Genomic DNA, 9,761 nt, shown 5'->3' on the forward strand with positions numbered 1-9,761 from the left:
GCCTTTGCTTTTCTAATCTGCCACCTACAGGTGTGGGCCAAACATATGTGGTTCTCCTTGGGGCCTATTCCTACCTTCCATTGTTGGTAAGCCTCCCTTTTCTTTTTAAGAAGATCTGTGGCATCCCTATTGAGCTAAGATGGCCTCCTGGCACCTGTGCCACCTTTTCGTATACAAGTATGGACAACTTCTGTGCACCAAGAATCGTGTTCTTAAGGTCAGATCTGGCCAAGTGTTCTTCCCAGGAGATGTCAAAAGGCCACATACTCCAGGTGAGCCTTGAACTCACAACCTTGGCATTGCCCTACTGTGTACTGCTATATAAGTACCACGTGCTAACCAATTGCACCACTGGAGCCCCTGTGTAAGATGCAGGTCATTTAGCCAATTTGGCTAAAATGTGGCTCATGTCAGGTGCAGAAGTAAGTTGTTCCTAAGGTTGTATAGCTATATAACTAAATGACCCATAGGGGCTCCAGTGGTGCAATTGGTTAGCACATGGTACTTATATAGCAGTACATAGTAGAGCAATGCCAAGGTTGTGAGTTCAAGGCTTACCTGGAGCATGTGGCCTTTTGGCCAGATCTGACCTGTTGTATACAAAAAGGTGGCACAGGTGCCAGGAGGCCAACCTATCTCAATGGGGATGTCGCAGATCTTCTTAAAAAGAAAAGGGAGGCTTACCAACAATGGAAGGTAGGAATAGGCCACAAGGAGAACTATGTATGTTTGGCCCGCACCTGTAGGTGGCAGATTAGAATATATACAGGCATACCTCATTTTATTGTGCTTCGCTTTATTGTGCTTCGCAGATATTGTGGTTTTTTACAAATTGAAGGTTTGTGGCAACCCTGCCTCGAGCAAGTCTATCGGCACCATGTTTCCAACAGCATTTGCTCACTTCGCATTTTTTAGCAATAAAGTATTTTTTAATTAAGGTATGTACATTGTTTTTTTAGACATAATGCTATTGCACACTTAATAGACTACAGTATAGTGTAAACATAACTTTTCTATGCACTGGGAAACCAAAAAATTCGTGTGACTCGCTTTATTGCGGTGGTCTGGAACCGAACCCGCAATATCTCCGAGGTATGCCTATATATAGAGTTAGATATATATTTGCTTAAAGGCTGATCTGACATGAGCCACATTTTAGCCAAATTGGGGAAAATAGAGTTTGGAATACAGGATAGAACTGAGTAAAAAGTTAGCATTATAGGATGCAGCAACATGTAGATTTGTAGCAAAAGAGGTCTTTATTAATGCTGTGGAGAAGCTAGATTGATATACTGTGTCAGGCTTTGTATGGTAGCAGCCTATCACCACCTGGCATTTCTGACCTCTGTTGTAGATGGAAGAAGGTGTGTTTCACAGCTGTTTGTATTGGGGGGTACAGAAACAGTGAGAATCCAGAAGGCTGCCAAGGCCGTAGGTCAATTTGATAATCTAGGTGCAGGACTGGCCTCCACACTAGGTCCTTCTAGAATCTAATTCTCTTTCTACAGCCCTGCTAATGCACTCATTCTACACTGTCCAGTATTTCAGATGCTTCACTTTTCAAACTATTTTTACATTTTGTGCCACTGGCAGAAGCTCTTATTGTATGGAAGCATCCTGAAATGGATCACTTCCACCCTGGAGCAGTGTCAAAATGAAGTTTCTACCGTGTAGTTGGATTTGTGGCTTAAATCATTTTGGAGAATTCTGCCTGATAAGATGTGGGGCCTCCCAACTAATTTTACTCATGGGTCATTTAAAGAAGACAATGATATCTCTGAAATCTAAGCAGCTAAGCCAGGCCAGAAATCTTTTATGAAGGTTAAAATTAGATGTGATCATCACAATGATTAATATGATTAGAAAAGTTAGGAAATGCCAGCATAGTCAACTGAAAAAATTCCTTTGATTGGGCAATAGCTGTAGTTTTGTCATTGGACTGCGTTGGGAATGGGCTACTTCCTTGGAGTCTTTACATGTCCTGATTTGTTGTCTTTCTGTTGATCCTTGCATGGATACTGTTTTTTGCTGGCACAGTCTTTGAGCATTTCTTGTTAGTGTTGGGTGACTGCTCTCCTAAGGCTGGGTGATTTTGTTTTGCTGAGGTCTGGTGATGTGTTTTCCATAAGGTGCAATAAACATCACCTTGTTTGACAGGAAAAGTGAGCAACAAAGACTTTCCGAGGAGAAAGTTCACAGATGCTATGTGAGGTTTATCTTCTACCCCTCCCCCCACCTTCTCTTGGAAATACAACATTTCTCAACTCTGCTAATTATACCATCGTTCTGAGATTTTCTTTGAAATTCAGGCAGCAGGGCTATACATGTTCCAGTGGGAATTAGAAATGTGAACTGACTACCTTTCTTGACATAAGGTAAAAATCTCTCATGGGGCATGATCCAACATCCCCTGGAGTCCATGGGAATATTTCCATAGAATTCAGTGAGCTCTGGCTCAGTCTCCCAAAGGTTTTTATTATGTCTCAGCAGCTGCTCAGTATAAGAAGCTTACCTTCCATGCTGTTTGAGGACAAGAGAACGAAGAAACAACCTGAATACACTCCTAGGAGCCAGGACTGTTGCATTTTCAATCCTAATTCTGGGGCAAAGACCTTGGACAAGTCATTTAAACGTTGTCATGCTAATTTAAACCATAAAACAAGGATGAAAATATTTAGCTGTCTACTTCCCTGGGCTAATGTGAAGGTAAATTAATATTTCTCAAGTGCTTTGAAAGTCACCAACTATTATTATTATTACATAACAACTGTTGCTACGTAGGGAAGACTCATACCGACTGGCTTCAAACCCAGGCACTGCGCCTATGTTTTATGTCCTTTGGCAGGCCTAAATCTTACGTTTGTTAGGCACTGGGTTCTAAACTGCATTTATTTAGAAAGATTTGGCTTGCATTTTCTCCCTCTTTCTTTGTGTTATCTATTCCAACTTTTTTTTCCCCATCTGCATAAAAAATGGGCATAGCAGGACACAGCTTGCAAGCCACTTGAACATGCAAGGTACACTGTGTACTGACTAGGATGGGTCCATCTGTGTGCTTGAGTGCAGGCTCCAGACAGAAGAATCATCATCATGCTGAGCAGTACTTGCTGCATTTAATCCTCCTCCTCAAAGCACTCTACAGACATTAACTAATTAGTTTCTCACACCGTCCCTTTGAAGCTAGTAAATATTATCTCCCTATCCTTCGCACAGGAAACAGAGACTGAGCTGGGATTAAAACTTAAGAACAGCTCTCTAGCCCTGTGTTCAGATTTCACCTTTCTTTTTAAGAGCTTGACATAATTCAGACTCTTTCAAGCTGCTAAGCAACCAAAATGACAGCTTCCATCCATGCTAGTGCCCAAGCAGTAGTTGCTTTCAGAGTGTAGGAGGGCTGCTTCAGCACAGTTTGTTCATGTTGATATTTCCTATGTTGCCAGTTCATGGGCCCTGTAAAAGGGCCCCTCTATACCAGGAAATTGGATCTGTGCAGAAACATTTTGAACACCTGGTCTTAAAGACTATTTCATCTCATGTAGAAAAGTCAGAGAGGGTGGATCAGCTTAACCTAGCTACTGTTTTTTTATACCACACCTTAGTATCTGAATGACTCAGAAAATGCTCATGAGCAAAAAACCCAGTAGTTTTATTGTTTAATTTCTCTACTTCTTTCCTCACAGTTGAGCTATACATGTATGTTGAATACTACCTTTTCCCTCTTTCCCAATTCCTCCTGTACTTCTCCTTCCTTTCCTATCACTCCTTCTGTGTCTTTCCCAACATCACTCCATTTCTCTATCAATTCTCCACTGCTCAGGAGTCGTGTGATCTCTAAGGGCATTTTTACATATGCAGGTGCCACAGCACAGGATGCTTTGAAAAGCACTCAGCCCTGCGGTGCTTGCAGTTGTATAAGCGATGAAATGCATGTCGACACTGAGAAAATGGCAGTGGCGTTTTTTTGAATTAAAACATGTTGGAGGTGCTTTACTTCAAAAGTGCACCGCTGCAATTTTTTTGTGCGCTGACGCACATTTTGCTGCTTGTACAACTGCATGTCAGCTCTGCTCCAAAGCGGTGAATCTTAAATTAGACAAGTTCCATGGCGGGCTTAGAAATTGGGACTGAGACTTTGAATCCAACTCAGTGTTCTGTGAGGGTCTAGTAGAGTCAGCAGAGCACAGGATCAGGTGTTTGTTAAGGCGATAGCATGCTGTGTCCTATATTAACTGAACTATTTTTCTTTTTGTCTGTGCCTCATACCTTGAGCTTCCATAATCCAGACTTGAGATGGCAAAGCCATGTAAGCCAGGTCGTGCATGGATAATGTGGGCTGCATTCTCCTAGCCTGATGCAGATGGAAGAAGGTGTGTTTCACAGCTGTTTGAATCCAGAAGGATGCCAAGGCTGTAGGTCAATCTGATAATCTAGGTGCAGCACTTGCCTTGTTCCTCTGTGTGACTCCCTTTTCCCATCAATGTCACAGTGTTACGTAGTATACTCAAATACAGGAAAGAACTTCAGGGGGCTTACCCAAACTGAGGGTGACTGGACAGATAAAGTTCAGTGGTGATAAATGCAAAATATGGCAAAGCGTGGGGAAAAAATTAAATGACTCCTGCAATTGACATGGTCCTATATTAATTGTGTCAGGCCAGGAAGGGTCCAAAGTCATCAGTGCCTGCATCCAAACTCCTGCTCAATGTGTAGCCATGATTAAAAAGATCAGTAGAAGTGGATGTGATAAAATTATATAAAATAATGAATTGTCTAGAGCAGTGGTGCTCAAGCTTTTGGCCTTGGGGACCAGAGTGGTGCAAAGTTGGTCCATAGGCTAGATTCTTTGTGGGGCCAATGTGCAGGGTTGGATCCCATGTGCTATGATTGGGCCTTGTGCCTCTCTGGTCTGGAGCACTTTGATTGGGCCCATACCACCTGAGTCTGGGTCCACATACCCATTACAACTTGCAAGGCCATGCTATCTAGCCCTCTGGGCTTCCCCATCGGTCCAGAAATTTGGCAACATGAGAGCAGCAATTTAACACTGCCACTGCTCCTCCCCCACCAAATTTTCTAACTGTGGGAAGGGCAGAAGGCCAAATTATATGGTTCTACTGGATGGAAATGGAGCACAGCTGGTCTAGAGAAAAGAGATCAGATCCATTCCCCTGTCTCACAACAGAAGAATATTAACTGAAACAGAAAGGTAGCAGATTAGAAACAGACCAAAGGAAATACATTTTAATTCCAAGCATAATTTAGATCAGGGGCATCAAACTCATCTGGCCCCATGTGCCAGAGGCAGCAAACAGGGCTGGTCTGGCATGAGCGCCATATGCAGCATGCATCCCAGACAAGCCCTGCAGAGGACTGCTCTGGGGTGTATGCTGCATACTGGATCTGGTGCACAGGGTTGGTCTGTGGACCTGATCCAAACTAGGCTTGGACCCACCATTTAGGGTTAGTCTGGCATGGGCACCAGATGCAGTCCATGGGCCTGGTCTGAGACACACCACTAACACCATGGGCCAGATGATAGGGCTGTACAGGCTGTATCTTTGACACCCCTGATTTAGAACATGCAATTAATTGCCACAAGACGCTACTGAGGCCATAAAGTATGCAGACACAGTGAATGTAAATAACAAAAATACCCAGCATTACAGCTTTTGATAGAAATAAAGTTTTGGAAAGGATTTTCATCCATGCTTTCAGGGCCATAAACTGATTTCTAATTATTATAGATTAGGATGAGGTCCCAACAGTCCCAACTCCTGGGATCTAGAGGACCCAACAGTATTCAGGTCAGTCTTTAGGGAGCGGAGTCACAAGAGAGATTAGAGCTATTTTGCCCTACTCAACCCCATGAACAAGGCAGACCTGAGTAAGGGGTAATCAAGGTATTTTTTCTCTGGGAGGAAGAACCTTAAGAGCTGAGTGCCAGAGCCTGAGAGCTTCAGTCCGGCTGAAGGACTGCACTGAGTAGCTTGCATTTAGTTTTCCTGATTCCCTAGGGATTTTCATTTCCTTGAGCTGACGTGGAGTTTGACAGCCCCATCAAACTTATTTTGTTTTCTGGATATTGTGTTGGGGACATGCCAGAGGCCTAGATGAATTGCAGCCACCCGGACCAAGAGAAGGATCTTGGCCCAGGGGGGTTAGGGTTACCTAGTGACTTAGCTGTCAACAGTCTCAGAAGTAAGGGATCACATGCCTCTACCTTGGAGGTTTAGCATTGTCTATTTTGTTGTTTTGTCTTGAGTATTTCACTTGATACCTCAGACTGGGGTGTTTTAATAACAATGATATAGCATTCTACAGCCTCACGGAACTTCAAGAGTGCAGACTTCAATGAGGTAAGGAGAACAGTCGGGGAGGCACTGAGGTTCTGAATGGGAAGAGAGTCGGGTGTCCAGGAAGAGCAGTCATTCCTTAAGGAGATGATCCTCCAAGCCCAAAGGGAGGTAATCCCAAAGTTGATCAAAGTGGGCAAGAGGGTGCAAAAGCCCCCATGGCTCACCAAAAGCATATGGGACTGTCTCCTAGATAAAAGGGAAGCATACACCCAATGGAAGGATGGGGACATAACCAGGACTATACCTAGGTTGCTCGGGACTGTAGGGGGGCGGTAAGGAAGGTCAAGGCAGAGATGGAACTGGGACTAGCTACCCAGATCAAGGACAACAAGAAGGCCTTTTTTAAATACATAGGGGTAAAAAGAAGGTACTGGGTAATGTGGGGCCTCTGCAGGATACACTAGGAAATCTGGTCATTGCACCAGACAGAAAAGCTAACCTATTTAATGATATTTTTGCTACCATTTTTCTGAGCAGGGACTGGGTCACCCTCCCCCACTGGGATACCCATAGGTCCCAGGGGAGGTGCACCCAGGCCTAGGGTCAGTGAGGACCTAGTCAGGAAAATTCTGGTGGGACTGGACGTATTTAAATCAGCAGGTCCTGACAGTCTCCACCCCAGAGTGCTGAGGTCATAGCGGGGCCCCTGGCACAGCTTTACGAGCACTCATGGTGCTCTGGTGTGGTGCCAGAGGGCTGGAAAAGGAAAATGGGAGGAAGGAGGACCCAGGAAACTATAGGGCAGTCAGTCTTACCTCAGTCCTAGGTAAGCTTTTTGAGAGAGTTATCTTGGTGCATGTCCACGAGGGGCCAGCAGGGGAGATTATGCTTAGGGGCAACCCACATGGGTTCATCAGAGGCAGGTCCTCTCAGATCAACCTGGTGGCCTTCTATGACTAGGTCACAAAATCCTTAGATGCAGGGGTAGCAGTGGACATAGTCTTTCTGGACTTTAGGAAGGCCTTCGACACTGTCTCTCACCCCATTCTCATTAAAAAACTGGGAGACTGTGGCATCAACACCTACTCAGTCAAATGGGTCACTAGTTGGCTGGAGGGCTGCACCCAGAGAGTGGTGGTGGACGGGTCATTTTCGACCTGGAGGGATGTCGGTAGTGGGGTCCCCCAGGGCTCGGTCTTTGGGCCTGCACTGTTCAACATCTTCATCAGCGACTTGGATGAGAGTGTAAAAAGCACCCTGTTCAGATTCACAGATGACATTAAGATGTAGGGAGAAGTGGGCATGCCAGAAGGGAGGAATAGCCTGCAATCAGACCTAGACAGGTTACACGGGTGGGCAACTGAGAACAGGATAGGTTTCAACACTGACAAGTGCAAGGTGCTGCACCTGGGGAGGAAGGACCAGCAGCATACCTACAGGCTGGGGAACTCCCCTCTCATCAGTGCAGAGGCAGAAAAGGATCTTGGAGTTATTATTGATGCCAAAATGAACATGGGCCAACAGTGTAGGGAAGGAAGGCCAACTGCACCTTGTCATGCATCCACAGATGCATCTCAGGCAAGTCCAAGGAGGTGATCCTCCCCCTCTATACGACACTGGTCAGGCTGCAGTTGAAGTACTGTGTCCAGTTCTGGGGACTGCACTTCAGGAGGGATGTGGACAGCATGGAGAGGGTCCAGAGGAGGGCCACCTGCATGATCAAGGGTCAGCACGGCAGGTCATACGAGGAGATGTTAAGGGACCTGAACAGGTTCAGCCTCCACAATAGAAGGCTGAGGGTGGACCTAGTGGCTGTTTACAAACTGGTCAGGGGGGACCAGCAGGCACTGGGGGAGTCCCTGTCCCCCCAAGCACTACCAGGAGTGACCAGGAATAATGGTCACAAGCTAGCAGAGGGTATATTTAGGCTAGATATCAGGAGGCGCTACTTCATTGTCAGGGCAGCTAGAATCTGGAACCAACTTCCAAGAGAAGTGGTGCTGGCTCCTACTCTGGGGGGTCTTTAAAAGGAGGCTGGATGAACACCTTGCTGGAGTCATTTGACCCCAGTACTCTTTCCTGCCATGGCAGAGGGTTGGACTTGATGATCTGCTCAGGTCCTTTCCAACCCTACCAACTATGAAACTATGAATACATATAACAAGATTTCATTGGCATGCTACTGGCACCAACAACCTTGAATGAGCCCATTGGTTTTGACTAACAATTTCAGTTGTGGCAGCACTGTGGTTGGTGTGTCAATGGGGTTTTTGGGAGGTGGAGCCCCAAGCCATTAACCCATCACTATGTGAATAACTTTGCGGGAACTCTTGATGTCATCACTGAACCCTCCTATTTCTACATAAGACCAGAGACGTGGCAGGTGAGTTGAAGGTGGGTCCCTCTTGGGGTGCTTGTGGGTAGGCCACAGAACTCAGGCCTTGTGATGAGCACTTTCTCATTAATCCCTGCTGCAGTGGCTACTATTTCTTTATCTTCCAGTAGAACCCAGAGCCCCTATCTGCAACTGGGGCCCAGAAATGTTAAGTTCTGTACAAGTTATCATAACAGACAATGCTTATATTCTCTTGAGACAAAGGGTAGAAATGGGAACAGAAGTGCAGAGAGAGGAAGTGACATGTCCACAATCACACAGTAGGGTATTTCATGACGAAAAGGGAGATGGGTGTGGGTTTGTTTGTTTGTTTTTGGTTTTATTCTTTTAATCCTACCTGTATTTGAAAATTAGTGCAAACCACTCACTTATGGCATGAATCAGAGCCCACTGAAGTCAGTTGGAGAATTTCCATTCTGGACTAAATTATATTTGTGTGAGTCTCTCCATACACCCCAACCTCATGTCAGTCCCAGCAAAAATCTGTTGAACAGAATCCCAAATAGGATTGCATGGGTTTAATCAAAGGCAGAAACACCCATTTTGGTCTAATCCCACAGTCCTTGAAATCGGTGGAAGTTCTGAACATAAGACTGCCAGAAGCTGTACCTGAAGTCATTCCTATTTCTTTGTCTCCTCTTGGCTATGGACGCTCCCCACCTGATAAGTATTAAGAACTTGATTCAATTACTTCCATGAACTTGAGGTCAGATCCTAAATGAAAAACTTTTGCACAATGAGTAAAGTCTTGGTATTACATTTTTTCAGCGTTTTTTCTGGAAGAGCTTCTACAGAACAGAGTTCTAAAGGTTGTACTCCAGCCATCATAAAGGTTTGACTGTCTAACCAAAGCACATTTCTTCACACTGCTCAGCCACAAATACTTTAATTTCTTTTCCCCCACACCCTCAGTGCCTTTGCTCTTAGCAGGAAGAGAGCACCAAAGGATAACAGTCCCTTTACTTGAATTAACCTTACCTGTTCTTGTAGTTTTATTGTAAGTCCCGTGGTAGCTGGTGTTCTCTTGAAAACCTTTCATAGTTTCATAGTTTCTAGGGTCGGAAGGGACC

The 9,761-nt window shown here is 45.0% G+C and overlaps 1 non-coding gene across 1 annotated transcript; it reads right to left on the reverse strand.

Annotated features, from left to right (window-relative positions):
* Positions 1-264: 264 nt before the first annotated feature.
* TRNAI-UAU lies at positions 265-358 on the reverse strand. The gene is made up of 2 exons: positions 321-358; positions 265-300 (listed from the first exon to the last, which is right to left on the reverse strand). It is a non-coding gene; the product is annotated as a tRNA-Ile (tRNA).
* Between the last annotated feature and the right edge of the window lie 9,403 nt (positions 359-9,761).

This window comes from Crocodylus porosus, unplaced genomic scaffold, assembly GCF_001723895.1.
Source record: "Crocodylus porosus isolate Cpor-Errol unplaced genomic scaffold, CroPor_comp1, whole genome shotgun sequence".
NCBI lineage: Eukaryota > Metazoa > Chordata > Crocodylia > Crocodylidae > Crocodylus > Crocodylus porosus.